Source organism: Xylocopa sonorina, chromosome 11 (genome assembly GCF_050948175.1).
Source record: "Xylocopa sonorina isolate GNS202 chromosome 11, iyXylSono1_principal, whole genome shotgun sequence".
In the NCBI taxonomy this organism is placed as follows: domain Eukaryota; kingdom Metazoa; phylum Arthropoda; class Insecta; order Hymenoptera; family Apidae; genus Xylocopa; species Xylocopa sonorina.
Window position 1 is genome coordinate 11,499,846 of NC_135203.1, and position 22,853 is coordinate 11,522,698.

The 22,853-nt window shown below is 53.9% G+C and overlaps 1 protein-coding gene across 7 annotated transcripts in view; it reads left to right on the plus strand.

The window, feature by feature from the left end:
- The first annotated feature begins 4,138 nt into the window (after positions 1-4,138).
- Positions 4,139-22,853, plus strand: part of Prosap (SH3 and multiple ankyrin repeat domains prosap) — an 86,428-nt gene continuing 67,713 nt past the window's right edge. For 5 of the 7 annotated variants that reach the window (XM_076905124.1, XM_076905129.1, XM_076905130.1 and 2 more), the window contains exon 1: positions 4,139-4,169. The gene's annotated coding sequence lies outside the window, so the exon portion shown is untranslated. Of the gene's footprint in view, positions 4,174-5,093; positions 5,113-22,853 lie in introns of those variants that run through there. The other 2 variants (XM_076905126.1, XM_076905127.1) reach the window with 2 other exon arrangements.

A 22,853-nucleotide genomic window follows, 5' to 3' on the forward strand; every position in this document is an offset into this window, starting at 1 on the left:
ATCGACCCACCGATCCATCCGCGTCCGTTCACTTCGTTGACCGATCGACGTTGCGTTTTTTCAAACTTTCAACGTGTTACTGAAGCCACTGACCGGTTGCTTTCGAGAATCAAAATCGTGCACGGATACATATATCCGTTTTTCCGATACCTCGAGTACACGGGTCAATTTTGGGCGCCAACGAGGCAACTCGCGATAGTTTTTGCGAACCTAAAATTCCGAAACGCTCGTTCGACCGACAATTACGCGAGTTTCGACGAACCGCGTTTCCCGATCACACCGACACGATGGGGAGAAAAGGTTCGCTGTCTACGAAAGAACGAGGGAAGGGAGGGGGGGCTGGGGAAGAAATGGCTTTCTAGTTTTCACGGCTCTCTCCAAAGCGCGCGTTCTTTTTTTTGTAAAAAGAGAAAAAAGCAACAACAATCGCAGCGAGACTTGGCTTGTAAATGTACAAAAAAAGATGGATATACGAAAATAAACGTAGCGTTAGAAGTGATTATACGGTATAGGGAATGGTTGTTGTGAGGAGCTGTTGGTCGATTCCGTCGCGTGGCCGCGGAAACGGACGGGCGAGGAAGCGGGGACAATTCGATCGATCTGTAGATATCGGGCGTTATCGCGTTTCGACATTGTCGACCTCGAGGGCGCGGGTAGGCGGTAGAGTATTGCGAGTATAGTGTTTTGCATTTATTATAAATTCTATGTAGAATCGTGGCGAGGACAGCGATCGCGGCAGGAGATTGTTTCCTATAGGCGGTATCGATCGACGAGAGAAAAGTAAAGGCACGGTGTATGATAAATAGTATTGACGTTCCTTTCGCGAAACTCTTCCATATCGTTTGCTCGTGGCGAGGTGTGCGCGGGTTACAGGCATACACGTACGATACGCGCGTAGCTGCGCAGACGTTTAATCCCTCTGCCGATCGTACGCGTCGTTCCGTTTCATTTTTATCCGTTCGACGTTCGTCACCGTCTGGATGGGAAGGTTTGCCAGTTTCTGTAGAAAAGTAGGGGAATATACCGTCGCGCATCTTCCGATCGGCAGAGAAATCGGTTGGGGGGTCGGTGTTCGACCACGAAAACTGGAAAGCCCGCTCTTAGTCGCTTTTACTTGATCGTTCGTTGGAAGAAGACACGTCCGTGCGAGGAGCGGAGATCGTTTCTTTGAACAACCAGGCAACATTTTCCACGATTGTCGACGAAGTGGCAATTAATTGACCGTTTGCCATTTCGTTGCGCGTTAGATTGCGTATTCCGGGTGTGGTAACGATGGAGGCGCGACCTTCCGTGGCAAGGGAGACCGATGGTGATGACCGATGGGGGGGAAAACGGGACGAGAGGACAAATAAATCGCTTCGCACTGCCAAACGAAGATTGAGAACGGAAGCTTAACACGTCTCGCGTTCGTTGCGTGGATCGATCCTGTCGAGCGATCGTCGAAAGCACCGCCGGTGTTCATTGTATAATCCACGTATATACGTGGGTAACCCCGAGAGAATAAAATAAAAAATGAGAGAGAGAAAAAGAAAAAAAAAAACAAAAGAGTACGCGTAGACGTGATAATATACCTAAGTGAAGCGCACGCGGAGATTTTTTAAACCACGTTTTAAACGCGATTACCGAGAGAATACTAAGCGTCGAACAGTGCTTTTGACTTTTTCGATACTTTCATGTACAAACACGAACGACGGTTTATAGCTCAAGATGAACATTTAAAAGAGACAGATATTGTAAGAGAGTAATAATAATTTCACGGTTACGATATCGTATCACGGTATGCATCCTTCTTTTTTTTTTTACTACTCCACTCTAACCAACCACCCTGCCAGCCGCGTCTTTCGCTCGCGGGACGGCCATTTCGCAGGTCGAGAGGCACCGCACCGGCGGCGAAAGGACATTTCCCCGCGGATAGAGTGTTTGCGTCAAATATTGGCGTGGGCGCTTTATGGAAGCGCTGCCTCGCTTCCGTTTCCGGGACGAACCCACCCCGCAGACGGGCAATACGATATTCCCGCAGGCGGTGGGGCTGCAGGAAACCCGATCCTTGTTTCGAGCCCTTCTCTCCCGCTGCAACCTGTTGTTGGCAACGCTGACGAGAAATTCAATAACCCGGCTGCTCGCGTGCTCTTTTTACCGGGGGGCCAGCAGAAATTCGTGTATCGATCATGCGAGAGCGAGGACGGGAATAAAAAGAAAAGTCACGATATAATTAGCCGGGAAAGGTGTACCGTTACAACGGATTCAAATGCTCGTTTTCTCTACCGATTGACTCGCGAACTCGTTTAATTACAGCCCGACGACATTCGCTTAACGAACACGAGGACGTCCAGGGACGAACCGACTCGTTACCGCTTTCCATGATCGCACGATCGCGCTCGATTCGTTTAAAAGCGAGCCTCCACCCAAGGGGGACCACGAATTTCCCAAGGACGACGCGAGAAAAGTTCCCAACGATCGTCGCGTACAAAAGAGTCTCTCGATGCTCGCGAGACCACACCGAGAGGTCCGTTCGAACGACACGAAATGCTTTATTACAGCGATCGCAGTCCCTCGAGGAAGCAGAACGTTAATTAGAGAGCCACGGTTGAATTAATTTCCCGTTTTGTTTACCCACCTACACACGCCAACTGTACCCACGAGCGAGAGGCTCTCTCGCTGGAGAGTTCTGTAACTTTGATACAGTTACACGCTCGTTCGCCATTATTCGCTCGCGACGAATTCCCGTAAGGAGAAAGCTCCAGCGACAAAGAAGTTGCTCCCGCGACGAGAGCCAACAACGTACCTCTCAGCGATGCCACGCATCGTTGCCCAACGAAACCAAGATCGGGAAGCTGGCGCGAAATGAAAGAAAGAAATTGAAAAAAAAGTCCACGGGCAATCGGAAGACGAACGATCGTTGATTTACTCGGTCGAGTTGGAAATACTGTTTACCAGCTGCCCGGCGAAAGAACGGGAAGAAGGCCTGGAATGGTAATGGTAATGGTAATGGTACCGGTGCAGAATCGTCGGGAACGCGGGTTATACGAGCCTCCGTTTCTTGCCCCGTATATATATCCTCGTCGTCGTCCACGTCGAGTTCTTCGTCGCTCGGTGTACAGTTAAGGAGACGCCGTGATGAAATCGAGCCCGGCCGTTCTCCACCAACGGTCGTTCACATTTCGTCTCGCGGATCGATCAACCCCCGATCGATAATCTCGCTCGATTTTCCTGCTCTCCTGCGATCGACGCCCCTTCACTTTCACTCGCGATCGTCGTTTACCCCGATACTCTCGAAGTTACCTCGATATCGCGAACGTTTTCACTGATTTCCCTCGAACGTGCGGGGTGGGCTGTTTTTTTTCCGAGTCAGTTCGAATCGCGACGATTTAGCGCCACCTCGTCAGTCACCGTAATGGCGTCGATGGGGACGAGGAAAGAAGCGACTATTTTAAATCGACGAACGGTGCACGTCGCTCGTAACCGAGCAAGAAACGCACGCGTGTCCCGAATGTGGAAACGTCCCGATGGAATTTTCGCGGACCGTTTAAATCAATTACGGATCGATTCGTGATTCACCAGCCGTCGACGAACGGAATTCGTCGCGACTGCTAAGAGCGTCTTGAAACAACGTAACGGAACCCGGAGAACGATGATCCGGCGATGATGGACGCCAGCTCGCGCGACTGTTCGATCAGCGGCGGTAACGAAATTAAAACCGTCTGAATTCGACAAGGAAAGTGGTATCCGTAGCGAGCGAGGCGGGACGTAGCCGCGACAGATACGATCGTGGCGAAAATTCGAGTGTTTCAGTCGGCTTCCGGGTGCGGCGCTGCGATCGCGACGCTCGAGTCCCCTGCGTAGTCGCGAACGCGAGTTCAACCGTGTAGGACGTGTTTGTTGTCGGTCCTCGTGTCTCGCGCTCTCTCTCTCTCTCTCTCTGTGCACGTCAAACGCGCGGCTGCTTCGCGCGAAAACAACGGTGCCGCGTTCGCTCGTCGCTCGTGCCGAATACACAGTGCGTTTCGCGGGTGTGATTGTGTGATCGTTCGACGGCCGGGTACAGTGTTCGACGAACTCGATCGATTTGTGAGGAAGCAACGAACCGGAGGAGGGAAGCTGGGCGAAACGAGCATCTCTCACGGCAGCCAACTCGAATTCTACTGCGAACGTCACCTTCCTCGCCGGTGGTGAGTACGTTCGATCATTTCTTTTTTTTTTTTTCGCTCCACTCGCTTCCGTCTAGTGTCGCTCGATCGCGACACGAAGATGCGGTCTGTAATGCGCTCGATTACAGCGCATCGAACAACTGTCTCCGTTTCGACGTAATTTAGAATGGAGTCGATCGAACGAGGATCAACTTGCGTTGTGTATCGCGTGTCTTCGAACGCGTATCCGACGACATTTGTCCGCGTAGCTGCGCTCCGCTCGTGGCCCTTCTTGTACGTGCGTACAGCGTGCAGGTTTTTTTTACGGCGAGAATTGCGAGCGTTTCGAACTTAGCTTGGCCGTCAATCGATTCGAAGTGCGACGAACGTTCGCGATTAGCACGCCATAGGTTCGAAGCTCTTTTGTCCCTCGCGAATGTTTTCGTTTCCATGGAACTCGATTTCTTTTCTATTCGATTTTCGTAGAATAGTCGATCGAGTACGCGTGTTACGTGTACTAGGTTATGAGAACAGCGAGTCAACGATTGTACCTCGATGATAGTTGCTGACAATCGTCGACGTCACTTTCGATTGTGGATTCGATACTTTTAGAGGATGGCCATTGATCCGAACTATCGACTGCACCAAAATGGAGGTGGCTCGAAACGTCGATGGAATTTCGCGATGGTTCATAGATCCGTCGTTCTCTCGCGATATTCTTTCACGTCCAGTGAAATTTTTCACGTTCAAGCTAATCGTTGCTTCGTTTCGTTCATACGCAACATTCTCTTCTTGGAATTCACACGTTTTCGGCCAAGGGTATATCGGGGGTAAACAAATACTCGTTGTTACTCGACGACGAGCAACGATCATGCGTGTGTGTGTGTGTGTGTGTGCGCAGCTCGCGTAGAACGTATTTTTCTCCAAGTATGTTGGCACGTGTAGCGTTTTTCCTGGACGTAGCCGACAACAGGTTTTCGCGCACGTAAGTGTTTACCTTGCTTACGTAACGCGTCGAAGGCTGATCGCTCGATCCATCGGGACGGTAGTGCGCTCGGTTTTCGCGATCCCATCGCGAAACTACGCGGCGGTTCTTCGCGAAATGGAAGCGTTCGCAGGGAAAACGAACGGCCAGAGGTTCGAGGAGGAAGCTCTCCGCGTCTATAGGCGTATCTATGGGAATCGTAAAACGCGCGTCGCGTTCGTCGACTCTCGTGATAAATTCGAGTCATGCGCGGCGTGGCGTCGTGTCGTGTCTATTTAGAATTTCAGCGAGATCCACCGTTGAATTCCGGCACGAGCGGTCGTATTTCACGAAAGGGGATGGCGCGGGCATCGAGAGGGTTTCCCTGCCGCGATCTCGTTAGTATCTCGATGAAATATACACACAGGTGCAACGCGTAATGGTATGCGTGTTTTTTCCCCCCTTGGTTGGTCAGATAAGAAAGGTCTCGCGCGCTGTTCATGCTTCAACGACGGAGGTCGCGGAGTTGCTCGCGACTAGACGGCCTCTCCGCGTAGGCCCTCCGGTTGACAGAAGAGGCGCTCGTCTCTAACCTCCGCGTTCCTTAGCCACGAGAACCCTTTCCTAGTTTCACTTCCGTCTGTTTGTTCGTCGCGAAGGCGTCCTCGAAATCGCGCGTGAGTCCGCGAATTCCTCGATCCCGCGAGCGTTGCGCGGGATGACGCGGCTTGGCGAAGATTTACGCGCGCCCGCGTTCATCTTCCCCGAGCGGTCGCGTTTAGCGCGGTTTAATAAGCGCGATTCGAGCGGAAAGCGACCAAGACGAGATTGGCTTCCTTTGACGCTCTGCTCTCCCCCACGCGGCTCGCGACCCCTTCCGCGAGACGTTCAGCGCGCTGTGCGCGAACGCGCGCGTAACTCCGGTAATCCGTGATGTAACTCGCCGCTCTCTCGACGGCGATGTCCACGCGAACAGCTTACAGCATCGTAGAAAATTGCCGAGGATGAGTCGCGGGATCCCGCCGCGACTAATTGCCGGTATTCGAGAAGCCTTCGAGCCTCCCTCGAGGACGTCGTTTCACGCGATCGCGTGAAGCGAGTCGCCCTCTTCGTTCCGCGCGACGATGACTGGCGCGCCGCCCCCGTGTCAGCAGAAAAAAAAAAAAAAAAAAAATGGAACAATAGCTCGCGATTTAGACGCGTACGAGGGTCGCCTCGATGGAGGCCTGGTCTGGTCGACGGTGCACGCGAGCGCAGTTACGCCTTAAAGAGGCGCCTTACTCGTGTTCCGTGTCATAATTCAGATGCACGCGCAGATAATGGGGACGACGCGATCCCGGTATTTGCACAAATGAACGACACGGCTCGGATGATTTATCGCTCCGCGGATTCAAGGATGCTCCGACCGTGCGCGCCGCGTTATCAGCGGCAATTATGTTCATCGATGGAATTGGTAGCGAGGCGACACGCGATACGGCCGCACGCTCGTTTCCCCTCTCCTCCCCCCTTTCGATTCGTTGGCTCGGAAAAGCTGGCACAAGGTGGAATGTGGAACGATGAATTATAGAACGACCGATCGGTGATGTGTGTTTTTCCAATTGCGGTGTTCCTGGATCGGAGAACAGTACCAGGCGATATCAATTGCGTCGGAACAGGTGTTGCCTCTTGAAACGCGAGTCGAGCGCGAGGGGTTGGCGGGTCTCGAAAAAGGAAGAAAAAAAGGCGATCGAATCGATGTACCTCCGGTTACACGTACGCGTCGCGTCCTCGTCCACTTGGTACCATCGCTTATCACGGTGAATAGCTAAAAATAAGCACGTTCGCTTCGTTTCCGGTCTCGATTATCGAGCGCGCCTCGAACCGCGAACGAGAGAACGGTTTCGGTTCGATCGCGAACCTGCTTCTCCACCGGAGAAAATCCCACGAACAACCCCGTTTCGACTGCGTCGAAGAAAAGAGTCGTTTGACGGTCTCCCCCCATCCGGCTGGCGTGCCGCGTTCGGTACGTTGCACCCTCGCTCCCTCTCGACTCTTTGCATACATCTTTGACTCGTTGTCCTGCGAAATTGCTCGTAAACAATAACGCGACACGCGACAAAGGACCGTCTGTGAATGGCTCGGAGTCTCTCGCCCGACGAACCCCCGTCGCCTTTAATATTAATCGACTACTACGTCCCGGCGATGCGCGCACCAACTTCCCTTCTTCGCAGCTAGAGAGGAAACACGGCGGATTAAACGAGTTCCGAGCGCTCGAGCGATTTCATTCGAAAGTCGGCTCGATGGAAAAAACGCACACGGGCAATCCAATTGCCTTTGACGTCGATTAAAATGCGTCCTCGCTTAATAGGCGCGCGCGCGCGTGCCCGCGGTGCTCGCCTTGAGTTTAAATGAAACGAGCAAATATGTGCTCGCGGACACGTTTTAACGACACCGGACGAAATGCACAAATATGTACACACGGCTCGTAAAATATGGGGACCGATAGCGAAACGGCGCAGTAATCGTCGCCTCGAACCGGCGAATTTGTTCCGAGCCGAGGTAAAATAACGGCCACGGTATTCCTCCCGCGTTTCGGGATCGGTACTCGCCGCGTTGCAACGTCGTGGCCCTTCCTCCCCTCCGACTACCCCGTTCTCGGCCCAAAATCAATATAGGCGCCGCCACTGACGGCGACGCTACCGTCGTCGCTCCAGCCAGGATTTTCCACCCCCGACGCGTCTCCGTCTTTCGCCTTGGTTCGCCCACCGGAACTTCTCTCGCGTCTCCTCTTCCCTGCCTCCTCCCGCTCCGTCGCCCGCTCCTTTGTGCTCCAAATTTCCTCGAGAGCCAACTCGCCGGGGACGGAGAACGAGATCGAGCGACCCTACCCTCTTCGACTTATTTCAGTTCCGCTCTGGGAGAGAGAGTTAACGGGAGCCGTCATCGCGCGCGACGATACGAACGCGCGATGATACGTTCGTCTGTACCTCGATCAATTGGCTCTCTCGGTATCAGTCGGACAAACACGCGGCTTAAATCGATCTCGAAGCCCCGCTGGTACAGCCGCGAAAGAGTCGAAAGTCGATAGGCGGCGGTGAACCCCGGCGGAAGCCTATCGCATTCAATAGAGGATCCTCGACGGCGCAGATCCTATCTCTTATTCACCGATGTTCGCCCAGCGAAAGCATCTTGTCGCGTCCCGTTCGACGCATAATTGCCATTGTTGCCCTCTCGCCGTGCATTTATCGTCCCGGGACGCGTCAGACGTCTCCTTTTTCTCCCTCTACACCTTCCACGTGTTCACCGGATATAATATTCCGACTCGTAAACGACCAGACGAACTTTATTGCCTCCGTTGTCGCGCCACCGTCCCTTTACCTCGGTGCTCCTTTCTCCGCTTCGATCTCGATGTCGTATCGAGAGTCAAGGTTACCCCTCGCGTTAAACTTTATCTCCACGGATCGCTCGCATCCCCTTTCTCTTGTTGCCGCTTGCGAAATTCGTCTCTGTGCGGCGGTAATCGCCGCGTCGATCATCGATCAGCGTCAGACGCGGGGTGGAGTGGCCGAATTGCGTTCTTCTTCGCTCGTGGGGTCGTTGCACGATTTTTGCGGATAATTTACGACGTCCCGGCGGTTCAGTCGCGACGGGGCCGGCATAAACAACCTCTCTCCTTCTCTCTGTTCTCCTCTTCGACCCGCGTTTTCTTCCCACCCTTTCTCTTTCCCGTACGCTTTCCAGCCACCCCCGCCTCGCGACGTACACGAACAGAAAGGGAGATCAATACGAAAGAATAGCCCGTTTTCGCTCGCCTTTTCTTCTCTCCTCGCAAACCGTTCGAAAACAATCTCCTCGTTTCTCGTCGATCTCTACCGTCCTCGCGGAAAAACTTCGCAGCCTCGAGACAGACGCCGCAGGCGACGCTCGTTTCGACCGACGCCTCGAGCCCCTACGAGTTTTCACAAAAGATTATTCGAGCAGCCTTTATTCGGAGAAAAGTGTTATCCGTTTGCATCGATTGGTCGGCTGGCCAAAGTGATCCCAACCCCTAGCGGCGAACTTTATTTTTTTAACTCTCGATGCTCGAGCTCTTTGACACCCCCGCTCGCTCGCGCCACGGTTTCCCTTCCACCCTATATAACACGAGTCCCTCTTCACGGGTGCTCGATGATGCGTGCGATGCACACGACCAGTCAGAACGGACCTTTACGTTCGACTTTTTATAGCGTCGCGAGCGTCGTGAGGTCGTTCCTCTGATAAAACGGTAGCTCGATCGAGGGTCGAAATCCGCTGGTCCTCTCGAGGACCGTCACCTCCGTTTCTCCCGGGGAAAATAACGCGCCAGATGGAGTAGGCGATGAGAGGTTCGACCCCAATCCGGTATTCCGGTAGTCTACTCGCCGCACGAGCAATCAGGATACGCGCGTATATCTTCGCGTCCCTTATCGACTCGCCGTCGTCCCTTTTATCCAACCGAATCGATCAGAATTTCGCCAGGAGATTGCCGTGTACCGTTTAAATTAATCGGTGACGAAACACCGCTACGTCGCGTCCCTGTCACGGAAGTCGATTCCTCGGCTCTCGAGGAACGAGCGGGGACAGCTGGCACGCGTAGACGCTTGCACGACGGCACGTTAAATGCCGAGCATCGCTGGTCGGGACACGATAAGAGGCTGCTCTAATCGCTGTTTAAGTTAATTAACCGTGAAGAGAACGTCATGGTTCCTCGGGGACCGCGGTCACCGTTCTCCGTGTGCCCCTCGCTTACAGCGTTTCCGTTCTTTCTCTCTCTCTCTCTCTCTCTCTCTCTCTCTCTCTCTCTCTCTCTCTCTCTCTATCTCTTTTTCCACCCTGCAACGGGGGAGACATTCGGCTCGACCACACTGCTATTCCTCTCTCCCGATAATTACGTTCCTCCGCGCGGGGTCTCCTTGCCGCTTTCGTTGCGAATTAACCCCTCGACGATTACGCTTTTATTAGATTTCCTCGGTCAGACCTGGGCAGCTCTGATGGTAGCAGCAGTGGTGGTGGTGGTCGTCGTCGTCGTCGTTGGTTGGTTTACGAAATTGCCAGCGTCGAGAATAGTCGGGCTGGTCGAGCGAGCCGGTCGAAGGCGAACGACACCTGGTGTATATATCCAACCGCGGTGGTATTTTATAAACGGGCGACTCGCGTAACAAGTTGTCCCGTAGGCCGTAATGAAAACGTAAGACCGATACGGAAGCGTCGCGCGGGGAATTACGTCGATACTGGGATGATGTCAATGCACCCGGGCGGAGCGGCGCGCGTTCGAGGATACACGTAGAAAAAGGGACGGACTCGTGAGTAATGCCGCGCGTCGTCGTCCGCTGGTCCAAGCGGGCAACGTTCTTGCCGTTTCGGAGCGCGTACGCGGGAGCGGTTGCACCGGGCCCACCGCAGGACAAAAACCCCGCGCAGGACAATAACCCTGAATAAATCACCGAGCTCCCGATGCCCATTCGGCTGCGCCCCGTAAGCGGCTCCTTCGACTTGTTCCTAAACGAGAGAGATCTCCTCCTCGACTCGCTCGCCACTCGAGATGTCTCTAATCGCCGCGGGAACGCTGCCAAATCGCCGATCGATCGAACGGTTATTTACACGCGCGGTTCTCCTCCCTCGTCTCTTCTTTCCACCGTCTGCCGTCGATTTTCCTTGTCTCTCCTCTCCACGTAACAATCGCCGACCACCAGCGGCATTTAAACGCAAATTTCGACGAGGCGGTTAAATCGAAACTCTCCACTCTGGTGTAACCGTGTCCACGCAAGGTTCGCCATTCGACTTTCGCGGTTTTCCAGCGAAACGTCCAGTCTACCCTTGGTCCCCGTTCCAAGGAACGTTCGAACATCGGCGAACTGCATTCCACGGCCCAGTTTTCCCTTGAACGGTCGTTCGAACGTTCGCGTCGAAGTTAACGACGTCCATTAATGTCGCGGGGTCGAGTCGTTGGGTCGTGCGTGAGGCGTGCGTTAGCGCTGGTCCAGGGGGTGCATCGTTTCGGCGTTGCTCGCAACAATGTCGCTGCTAATTAGAATATTTTCATTCGCGGGACCGACCGTCCGGCAGAGCTCTCAGGCTCTTTGCGAGCGCAACCCTCGCTCGCGTGGGTGGGACCGGTTTTAAGTCGCGTTCACGCGCGCGACAGACGCGAGCGTTTGGCCCCTCGGTGTAACGTAGAACCGCTATATATCGTAGGTATCCGCGCGTACGAGAGCGGAACTAGTTCGTTCTAGGCGGACCGTCGAGCCGATATCGGGTGGAAAGGAGAAAAACACCGGTTCTCCCCTTTCCCTCTCGCGGTCGTTCGTCGAGCGCATTTGCCTTTCACGGCTCGCGCTCCGGCTCCATTGAAACCGCGCGGTCCTTCGTCCGCTCCGTTGCTGCCGTGTCGCAGTTGCTGCTTCATTTTCTTCTCTCTTTTTTTCTCTTTCTTTCTCCTCCTCCCCCACCCCCCTCCCGGTTTTTCCTTCAACCACGCGCGCGACACACTCTCGCGAAATGAATTCCTCGCGGCGCACTCGCTTTTCCACAATGCGTCGACCTAAAAAATTCCAGCTCGACCGGAGCGCGTTTATTTTTCTGAAAATTTCCGTTCGCCGGGCAATTCGAATCGCGTGACCGTTGCCCGTGCGTGAACCACGTCACGGAACGATCCCGCCGGCGGATTATGTTAATTAAACGTAACGCGAGAAGCCCAGGGAAATTAATCTCGCGCCCCGTCGCCGCCTCGATCGCTCGTTAATGGCGGCGCCATCTCGACGAACCTATTCCCATTTTATCGCGAGCACCAGTCGTAACTTACCTCTGTTACCTCCGTTGGAATTCACGGTTCAGTCGAACCGAGGGGCGTTTCGTAAAAAATCATCCCCTCTCGAGACAGATGCTCAAGTCTTCTCATCGACTCTTATTAATTATCATCGAGGGCTCGACTTAACGAGCGAGCGACTCGCTCTGGCGGGGATACTTTTTCCACGCGGTATTGTATCGTCCGTGAAAAGGGGAGAAACCGAAGAGGACCGGGCCTTCGTCGTGGAACAATCGCGGTCTCGATCATCGATCCTGGTGGATCCCATTCTCCTGTCAGCCGGTTGCATTCTTGCTGGTTCGCTAACCTTCGAAAACGAAGCCCTTCCACGAGAGCGTTTCAACAGTTTCGGAAGACCGCGGCTACCTTCCCCTTCGTCGAGTCTCATTTTTCACCTTCTTCGATCGTTAATCGAAAAATTTCTTTCACTCTCGAACGAGGTTCCAACGCAGCGTTGCTCGCCTCGAATCGTCGGGAAATTCCCCGCGAATCGCGGTACCGTATCCGTCTCGAGCCAAAAAACAGTCGACTTCCTCTACGGTTATTACCGGTGAACGCTGCGCGCCGGAATAAATTGACGTTTTTTCACCGGCGTACCGTGTGACAATGGCGTTGGTTAACGGAGCGTTCGAGGAACGCGGATACACAGAGTTTCGGCAGGGGTACCCTTCCAGTTGGTTAAGGCTGATTTATCGTCCCGAAGGCGCTGCCAAATTGGCAGCTCGCTTTGTCGAAACTCGTTAAGCAGCCGATCGCCGCCGCCAGGGATCCTTTGCAGTCAGAATTTTCGATAATTCCTGCCGGAATACGCGGCGACCGAGGATCCTCCATCCTCGCTTTTTGCCAGTGTGTATTTTTTTTTTCTTTGCACCGCTAAAGGGGTATCGAGGTTCTCGTCGGACCAGGCGACCAACAAGGTCCGACGGTGACGTAACACAGCGACGAGTTGAAGCTTCCGCGACACTGTTCCCTATAGATTCGCTTAACGGCACCGGAAGCTGTAATAATTCCGATGATGATGCGCGCTCCCTCGTTCATCGAGCCTCGCTGCGCTCAATTGTAAGACGTAAACGAGATCGCTCGGAAACACGCGTCGGGAATAATATATAACGGAGAACGAGAGAAAAACGTGTCCTGTTGCGTGGAATTTCGCGATCGCGCGAAAGACAATTTCCAAATCGTCGAACGACGACGCGAATCGCGTAGCTGCGCGCGAAACACGCGCGTCCCCGCGAGGATAAGGGCGCATCCCAGATGGCGGAATCTCGAGGCGCAGATAAATCGCCGCGATCGATTTATCTTAGGGAAGCAATTAACCAAGGGCAGCGGCAGAATCTGGCTGCGAGGGGAACGGTTCAATCATCGGAAGGCGTAGCCGCCTCCGCGTCGAATCTATTTAATGCACGTTTTATCCGTCCATTGGGCTGCACTATAATTTAATCCTATCTCTTCCTACCGGGCCCGTCCGCGCGCAGCAGCGGCCGCAGGAGCACGCGCAAGCATCGCGGTCGTTCATTCACCACTCGGAACCGAGCGAAACGCACCGCGTCGACGCATCCGTCCGTTCCCTCCATTTCGTCATTATGCTATCAGACGTTGCAATTGGCAATTGCGCGCGACGCGTCGTCGGTGAACTTTCTCGTCGTCGCTGCCGCGAACGATCGCGCTTCGACGTTTCAGGCTGACACGGGGTTGCGAGGGAAGTCTGAAGTCTGTCGCGTCGCGTCGAGGGGGATGAAACGAGAGTGGAGAACGAAGCCAGGTCGCGGAGTATACGGTTCGCTCGTTGGTTGGCTTTTTGTCGCAGTCAGCTACCTAGTTTCTACGATTCGTTCTCCTTTCTCTCGTCGCGACTGCAATCGCTCGAGCAGATAAGTCTCCGGTGCGTTTCGCGTGGCAGCGATCGAAACGCATCGCGAATTCCTGAAAGTCGACCCTGTTGAGTGGCAAAAAGTTGGGTGGAATCGTTCCTGGGGACCGTTATCCGCTCGAAGCCGCTTAGGCGACCGGGTATTTCTAATAAGAGTGTGGAGTATTCTCGATAGAGCGATATTGTTTCGTCTATGAGCGCCGCGAGCCTTGGTCCCCTGCCAGACGATCTAAATCCAACGCGCGCGAGAGGAGAAAAAAAGGAAAGAACGACGAGTAAAGAGGACGAGCTCCGTTACTCGTCTGCGAACTTGCTCGAGCGATCGCGGCGAGGAGGGACGACCGGACACCTCCCTGGGTAACGAGGGAGGTTCGAACCTCGAGACGTTCCACTGTTTGCGGCGAGCGATTCGGTTTTACGAGCGCGCCGGAATTGGCCATCAATTCTCGCAGCCGAGCCGGACAAACGGTTTAATCGAGGCTCGTTTGCGAAGGTTGTTTGTCAACGATTCGTTCGCGACCGTCGGTAAAAGTTGCCTCGACGCGCGGAGAAGCGGGTGGTTGGGTCGAGGCAAGTTCACGGTAGCGCGGGTTGCGAGAAGGTTACTGTTACTTCTGCTCGCGACATCTCGCTAGCCACGGGACGAACTCGCTGGTTTCGCGAGTCGATGGAGAAAAAGGGCGTAAAAGAGAGAGGAGAGGAGAAAAGGGCGAGCTGGAACGGGGGATGGCGAGGCGAGAGGCAGAGAGAGAGAGAGAGAGAGAGGTAGGAAAGAAACCGCGAACGAGATGATTGGCTCGTTTCTCGAGGTAGCTGGGAACCCGGTCGGCCCTCGTCGCCTTCGTCTTCGTCGTCGTCGCCGCGTAGCGTCCGGTAACAGAAGAAACAGCGGCGAGCAGAAGCATCGACTCTTCTGGGTTGCAGAAGTTGCGGTACTGGTCTAAAGGAATTACCGTTAGAAGAGCTGCACTCGTCTTACGTGCTTCCTAGCCTCCGTGTTATACATATATACGTGTAGGTACGCTGCTCGCGGAGGTGTGCGTGCACGGGTACAACCTCCGCGACGCGAGTCTACGCTCCGTAGACGATATACGCGGTGTCTGTTACGACTTGCACCCTGGTTGCGACGTCCAAAGGAACTCGCTCTTCTGTGCTTTCAGCGTTTTGTTCCTTTTCTCAGCGCGAGTTAGTTAGATAGGTAGGTAGGTAGGTAGGTAGGTAGGTGGATAGGTATATCTATACGTAGGTACCTACCTCGAGAACTCGATTTACCAAGCGCGCGCACACGGTCTCTGAAAGGGGATCGTCGCGGAAAATTGTGCAGCAACGTCGAGGAGGAGGCGCCCTCGGCGCTACTTAGGGGGTTGAAATTCAATTCGAAGCGTCGCGATAAACAATTCGCTCGGAGTTGGGATCGACGTCGAGGAGGTTTTTTTCCGTGATTTATCGAATGAACGTAGCAGGAATGGAACGGGGCCTCTCGAATCGGTGTGAAACGGCACACCGAAGACGGGCGATAAGTTGGAGCGCATTAAGGATCGCGGCTAGCCCGAGTTAATGTTCCACGACTGCGAGCGAATAGGAGCGTACGTGTCCGTTAAAATTGGAATTCGTTCCGTGCCGTTGCGATTCGGGTCAATTAGGACGAAGTTTTCTAATTTACTAGCGCGGTGGATACGCGATATCGGATCGATGAAAAATTCTAAACGCCCCGTTAAAACGGCTGCCCGTTAGAACGATCGCTGATCGCGCCGCAACTCCGCGCCGCTGTTTAATTAACGCGAAAACAGATTCCACCCAGCGCGTGGTAACGGTGGATGAATCTGAAAGTATTCAGGACGATCGATCGAGCAACTCGGACCAGCGAAGGGAGTATCGATCCTAGCGATTTTTTTTTAAACGCCTTCACCGCTTCTCTTCGCGCGTTGCGCGTCGAGTGGAGGACGAGTCGGTCGACTCGAGATGCAGGATAAAAGCGTGCGTGGACAGAGGAGTAAAGGACGAGACGAAAAATGGGCAACGCGGGGTGGGTGATGCTCTCGCGCGGTGGTGTAGGTAGGTACGCGGTCTCGAGTGGTTCTTCGCAGTGCTCCTCGCGCCCCTGACCCTCACACTTGGCCACTCGGTCATTGTAAGCCGAACAATGAACCGTTTCGATATACCTTAGCTCTCGAGCGTGCTCAGCTACACGCTCGCTTCCTCAGGCGGCTCGAACCACCGCGACTCGTGCGCCCGTCCTCTCTATTACGTTTCGTACAGGTACGCGCGTCGTCCGTTTAATTAGTACCGTGGCTCCTACGAGCACGACGAGGCTACGGTATAATCGTGACGCGTGGATCGGAGATAGTCGCTGGGATTAAATGAAAAACTAATTAAACCGCGGCGGTGTTAACCGCGTCGAAGGTAAAGAGGGGATCCTCGGGACCGTGGAGGGTAATTTCTCGTGGCCGATAATCATCCCGGGCTCGCGTGCACCACCGCGAGAAAGTGTTCCACGCGTTTCATCGCGAGAGGAGACTTTCTTTCTCGTCGCGAGCGTTCGCCAATTGGCCGCGGTTAAAATCGAGCCAAGGCCCCGTCGATCAACGAACGCTCGATTATCGAGCGTAATTCCGTTCAGCGACGTCCGCTACTGTGCGCTTCTCCTCCCGATTTAGCGTCAATAACCGTTGATAAGTCCCTCGATTCGCGCGTCCATTAATCTCGATCACGCTTCGTTTGCATACATAAATAAGGCCAGCGCGCGGACGGCGGTCGGTTTCTGCGATACGAACGCGCGAAAACGAGACGATCGGCCAGCAAGAATTGACACGATTCTTCGTCTCTGTTCGCGTACATCGAACCGATGGGGTTCGACCCGATGATTAAACGCGCGAAAGATCAGACTCTGAATTCTCCCCGCGCTCGTATTTATTCGGTTTCTGTGCCAGTTCCCTTTATTTATGCACCCGTAGCGCGTGCTACGGTTCTCTCCTCTTATATTCGCGCACGATATCCTATCGACCCCACGACTCGCTCGTTTATCCTGATAAACTTTTAATCCCCTCCCGGAAACCGGTCGATATCCTTTTTGCGGTCGCCTCTCTCTCTATTAAGCGAATCGTTCGCAGACCGGCCCGCGGTCATTTTTCCCCCTTTTTTTTTCTCTCCTTTTTTATTTTCGCCACGACTGTTCAACCGCGACGGCGGGGGGAGCGCGCGCTCCGTAACGATGCACGCGAGTAAACTGTAGCGTACCCAACGACTACGACGATAAGCTAGCCTGGTCACGATCCGTAGAAATAATTTGCCTCCGGGACGACTCGATCGAAATCGGCTCCTGATTCATCGGGGCCCCGATCGTTAGGACAAATTAACGTCGAACAAGTCGATTTCGAGGCTGTTACTCGCCCTGGTGGTTACACGGGGGACACGGATTTCGCTTCGCGCCGCGAATTAATCGCCACGCTGTTCAATCGCGTTATTATATTTCACCGGTATCGAAAAACATTTTCAGATCGCGTTCCTTTTCCTGCTATTCTAATTAACTTTCTCGATTCCCGTTCCACGCGCGCGTCCAGTTTCCTTCTCTCCCCCACCCTTCGAACCGGTACCAACGCGTAACCTTCCGCGTCGATCGTGTTCCATCGAAAGTGGCTGGAGAACCGAAGCAGGAGAAAAGAGGCTGCGCGACTGCGTAATCGAGTTGTGCGCTATGAGGTTCATAACCCGATTACGTATTCCAAGTCGAGGGGAGGGAGGTTACGCTCGTTGCAACCCCTTAAAACAAGGCCACGACGTGGCGCGAGTGCCTCGTTCGTAATTAACGCTCGGCTGATCTGCGATTTGAACGTTGTTGGAAAATTTTGCCGCTGTTGCGTTTCGAGGCGATCGATACTCCGCGTTCCACTCGTTCGTACGATTGACCAACACCCCGTGAAGATCTTAATTACGCGACTTTCTACTGTATCCTGTTACTCGATGGGATACGTACAGCGCGACTGTATCCGTTACGTATCGAATGCACCTGCGATTCCTCCAGTTCCCGTCATAGTCGACGAGTCTCGTACAGGCTGCTGGTTGAAATTCACCAGCCGCGTAGACGCACGCGCTGCTCGTTGGTAATTAGTGGCCCGCTCGCGATACGCGTAGCGTCGGTCTCGCGTTCACGAGGATACGTTTACGCGTCGCGACGACGCAATTAAACGACGGTTCTCACGCGTCCGCTCGCCGTTTATTTTTCTACGGGGAGGCACGCGATATCAGGACGCGTCGTTTAAAGGGTCTACCCTGCAACCGCGAGCTCTTCGCATCCGCGGCTTTATTTGGCCCGCCATTTCGGTCGCTCGTCATCTTTACGACCGATCCTATCCGTGCAGCTCGCAGCGAGGTGCATTTTCTTGACTAAAGTTTTATTGCCGCCGCCGAAAATGAAATTTACGACATCGCGCGCGATAAATGAAAGTCTGGGAATGAAACGTTTGTATTCTAACCCTTCCTCTCTTTATATATATATATCCAAGTTGCGAGTAAACAGCCAGAGCTATCGCGGTTCCCGCTAACGAGTTTCGTGTCCAGAGTCGAATTTCGAGCTCTTTCCTCTCTAGGACCCCCGCTGTCGTCGAGAGATCGCACCGCTGACACATCTTTCTCGGTCCTCTCGTCCCCTCCGTCTTCTGTCGATCGCCGAGTGCGCAGATAAGACGAGCTTACACCGCGGTCTTATCGTAACGGCAACGACGCTGACGGTGCTTGAGAACGCGGCGCGTCGACTCGATCCGACGACAGCCACGATACACAACGTCGCCTGTGCCTTGAAACCGAACACGGTCCCGAGAAACGGTCCAACGTAAGCGAAAATTCCTCGCCGCGTCTGCCCATCGGGCCTCAGTTCTTCCATTCGCCTCGAACAGGACGGGTCCTCCGCGCGTGCACCGCTCTTTTCCTCCCTTCGCTCGGTTCGACCCTCGAGAGAGAGTCGCCAGGAGACGTCGCGAGGGACGACGGATGGTTCAAGATGGCTCTCTGCGCGTTCGAATCGAAACGGGAAGTATCAGCTGTGGTGGGAATCTCGCAGAGATACGGTAGTTAAGGTCTGACAAATTGTGTGGCTCTTCCAGTCGGAACCAGCGGAGGACCCGCGTTCTCCAACGGATGGAATCCCCCCCTGGGAACCGCCTCGATCGACAGCCTCGAGAACTGGCCAAACGGAATCTCTCCAATCGCGGGGATAATAAATCCAGCCGACTTTACCCTATCTTATGGATCGTGGATATTTTAATAGGTATCACGGGGTTGTTAAGCTTCCTTTTTCGATCATCTCTTCCTCTTCGTCTCTCGATACGCTGGCTTAATCACTTGTTCGACTTTCCGTATTTCGAGAACTAATTCCTTTTCTCTTTTTCTTCGACTCTTCCGTTGTAGAAGTTGCTCGCTTTACCGTAACTGTTTCTCCTGTTTCTTCCCTTCCGTTCCGGTAGATTCTCGGTGAAGTAATCGATAATTCACGCCGGGACGTCGATTTCGTTCCAAGTGTCGCGTCACGCTCGAGAACCGGTATCGCGTCGAAAAGACCACGGAGTGTAACGCAATTGTAATCGCGGCACGATTGCTCGTGCAGGTCTTACTCGTTCCTCTGCAAACATTCAACGTCCATCTTTGAACAAGCACGAGTGCTTTTTCGAGGCAAATATCGATTAAAAATCCGAGAAATTTGAAAAATTCCCGCTGATTCGATTCTTGGAGAAACAGCCACGAGGGCCACTCTAGATTCGCGGAACTCGACGCGTACCTACCCCTTCCGGTTAATCGCGGACGCATCGCTGGTCATGGAGCCTTTTTCCGTTGCGCAGGCTATCGAGTCTACGGTTTGCAACGCGATACCACCGTCCGATACCGATAACGAGGAGAAGATAGAGCGTCCATACCACGGAACGAATCGTCACCCTTCGCTCGTTCGAAAGCGACCCGACGCGCGCCATATTTAATAGCGATAACGGCTTCGCCAACGACCGATCACCGATCTTCGCGATCTTATTCACCCGAGGCGATGCGTCGCTCGAGCCCATTGATCGGTCCACGTACAACCATCCACTGTCGCTTCTCGTTCGACCGTTTCCACCTTGACTTTCACGTTCGATTTTTCCCCCTTCGGGAGATCCGCTCGCGATCGCGACACAGGAGAGAGAGAGGACTTCATTTCCACTTGGGAAACCGAATTCGAACGTGTCGCGATTTTCCATTAACTTCCGCCGTAACGCGCGGTTAGAAAGAAACCGCGTGCGTGCGCTGGCGTTGCTGGGGACGAACGGTACTTGGTTTTTGCGTTAAACGCGATTCGAAGCCCTCGCGTATTCCTCGTCGGTGCGTTTCTTGCCTCGTAAACTCCGAAGGGAACAGCGATCGAACGCGTTGGAAGAAATTAGAGATTTCCTCGAGCTCTAAAAACGGTTTATCACCCTGGATCTGAATTGTACGCGAGCGAAGCGAACACGCGCGAGGAGGCGCGCGCTCGTCTATCCTTCGCGAGGGGTTGTCGCGCGTTCCTTTTTACGAGCCAGCAAGAAAATTCAGATACCAACTGGAATCGGAAATTGCGCGCGTAAACGATAGGAAATTGCTCGAGGAGTTCCTCCAACGACGAATCGAGGCGCGACAGATTCGCGATCGGATCATATTTTCCCATCGAGGGAAAGCTCGCGGGGGAAACTCTTCGCGGACCAACCCCAAATTCGATTATCGTCTTTTCGAACGCTCTCGAGAAATCAGGTCGCCCAGATTCGCGTGGGGGATTCGTACGCGCGATCTTCGTCGAGAGGAAAGTATCGCGTCGCTTTTCGCCGATGAGCCTTTCTCCGGGAGGGGCCATTATCGGATCTCGACGGGAAATGTCTTTTTCCTCGCTCTCGTTTCACCAGAAATGGGAATCGCGCGGAGTTTCGCGGATCGCCCCGATCTCGAGCTAAAATGAGACGATTCCGTTTCGAGTCGAGGCTTCGAGGATCGTTTTTCGAGACGCGAATTCAGTTGCTCGCGTTCAACCGCCGCGTCCCAGATTCGTCCGGCTATTAAGCCCTTAATTACCAGCGCTGTTTAGCGGTGGCCAACGGATGGAACGGCGGAATAAAATGGGGGATTCGCATCGAATCGACGAGGATCTCGTCGCGAATCGCGAACTCGGTAGGCGGTCACGTGTATCGGCGTTCGCATACCAGGGCAAGCGCACCGGTTGCGCTTATTACCGGAGATTGTACGCTGGCTCTCGTTTTACATCTTATAAGGCCGCGAAAGGAACGCGTGCTCAGCTATACGCGCACACGCGCGAGCCACCAGCGTATCGCTGAACGCGCCTGCGAATCTAATTAGCCGCACTTTCCAATTCCCTCGATTATACATTTCCCCTGGCGGTTAATCGAACCGCGCCGTGCGCGCGGTTTCGCCGTTTCGCGCGTGTTACTTTTTATAAATATGTAGCCAACTGTAACGATCCCTCGAATGGAAGCGACGCTGGTACCAACGGGCATCGAGAGAATCCAGGCGACCCGCGAACGGTAGCCTGGCTAGGCGAATTATTTATGCGAATCATCGTTCTGGATGCTCGGGAAACCGTGTCGAGTTCGTGATAACATCACCGCGATTCGATTCAACGTTTCAGTAAAAATGGGCTTGCATTTTCTCGAGCGACGCGTGCACTTTAAAATGGTACCCCCGTCAGCGATCAAAATCGCCTGGAAACCGTCGCGTTCGCCAACGCCACCCTCTTCGAGCGACGCGTCTGCGATTCCTCTCGTGTCGCGCGACCATTTCGTCCATTGTAGGTGCACCTTGTAATCAATGGACCGTGAATACTACGCGTATCGATCGTGGTGCGTGTACGGGGACAGATAGCGTGACGCGACACGCGGCTCTTTATTCGTAGATCGGTGATTCGATTTTTCAACCGGGTAATGCGTGACGCGCTCCACTCCAAGTTCATCGATGTTCGCGCGTATCGTCTATCCTGTCCTCTCTCTCTTTCTCTCGTATCTATCGGTAACAACCTGCCTGCCCATCGTCGTTTCATCCTTTCCCTTCTTTTTCCATCGTTCGAGATAATTTCCAGTTTGTCCCTGCTGCGGGCGGCCCGCAGACTTTTTAGCAAATTATAGTCGAACACGGCGCGGACCTCGCGTAACGCAATTAAATTCCATCTCGTCGCGATCTACGTTTTCATCGCGCGCTATTTTCTCCTCGCGTCTTCTGTCCCTCTAGATCGCTTCCTCCTCTGTTTTCACTCTGCGCTCTCTTTCTCTCTTTCTGTCTCGAGTCCCCTCGTCTGTCCTCTGACGAGAGTCACGATACTTTCAGAGTTCATCGAGCCGCGGATTTCCCTCGTCTGCGAAGAGATTGGCATCGGTTCGTTCGACGCAGAGAACGCCGCTACGTCGCAGAGTCACCCGCGACGCGTCTCTGGCCCGGTGTGATGTGACGTAGTGGATCTCTCTGCGTCGTCCTCGCATCGATCGCGGTTTAGCAAGATGATAGCCCAACAACGATCAGCCTCCAGCCGAAGGAAGCAACGCGCAGAGGCGGCGATCGTCGCGTTAGAAAGCGTCGTGAATCCTATCTAGCCATCGTTGCGTTACCATTCTTTTTTTTTTTTCACGGATCGAGCTCGCGCGGTATTCCGTCCCGACGAAAAACGAGGACTTTCTAAAACGACGACACGCCCCGCCCGTAACCGCGACGAAAGTAACGGCCGGGCAATTAGCGTGAAACCGCGTGCGTTCGTTCGTTCGTTCGTTTCACGGGTAATTGCAGGCTCGAAGTAAAACACGCGCCTCGACGGAGGGACACGCGTAACTCGCTCTTGCTCGCGTTGACTTTCCTCGAAGGACGGACGAGCGTCGATAAAAGGGGGACGATAAAGGGTGGCCACCACGCGCCCCGCGTTTCGCTCGTTCATCCTCTCGAATGGAAAATATATGTCACGAAGCGACAGCGCGGCTCTCCCACGTAGCCAGAGCGCCGTATAAGTATGGACGCTGCGAGACAATCGACTCCAGTCTAATTTCTATCCGACCTGATAATTCGCTGGCTGTTCCACCGTCTCTGGAACCGTAACGTCCGACA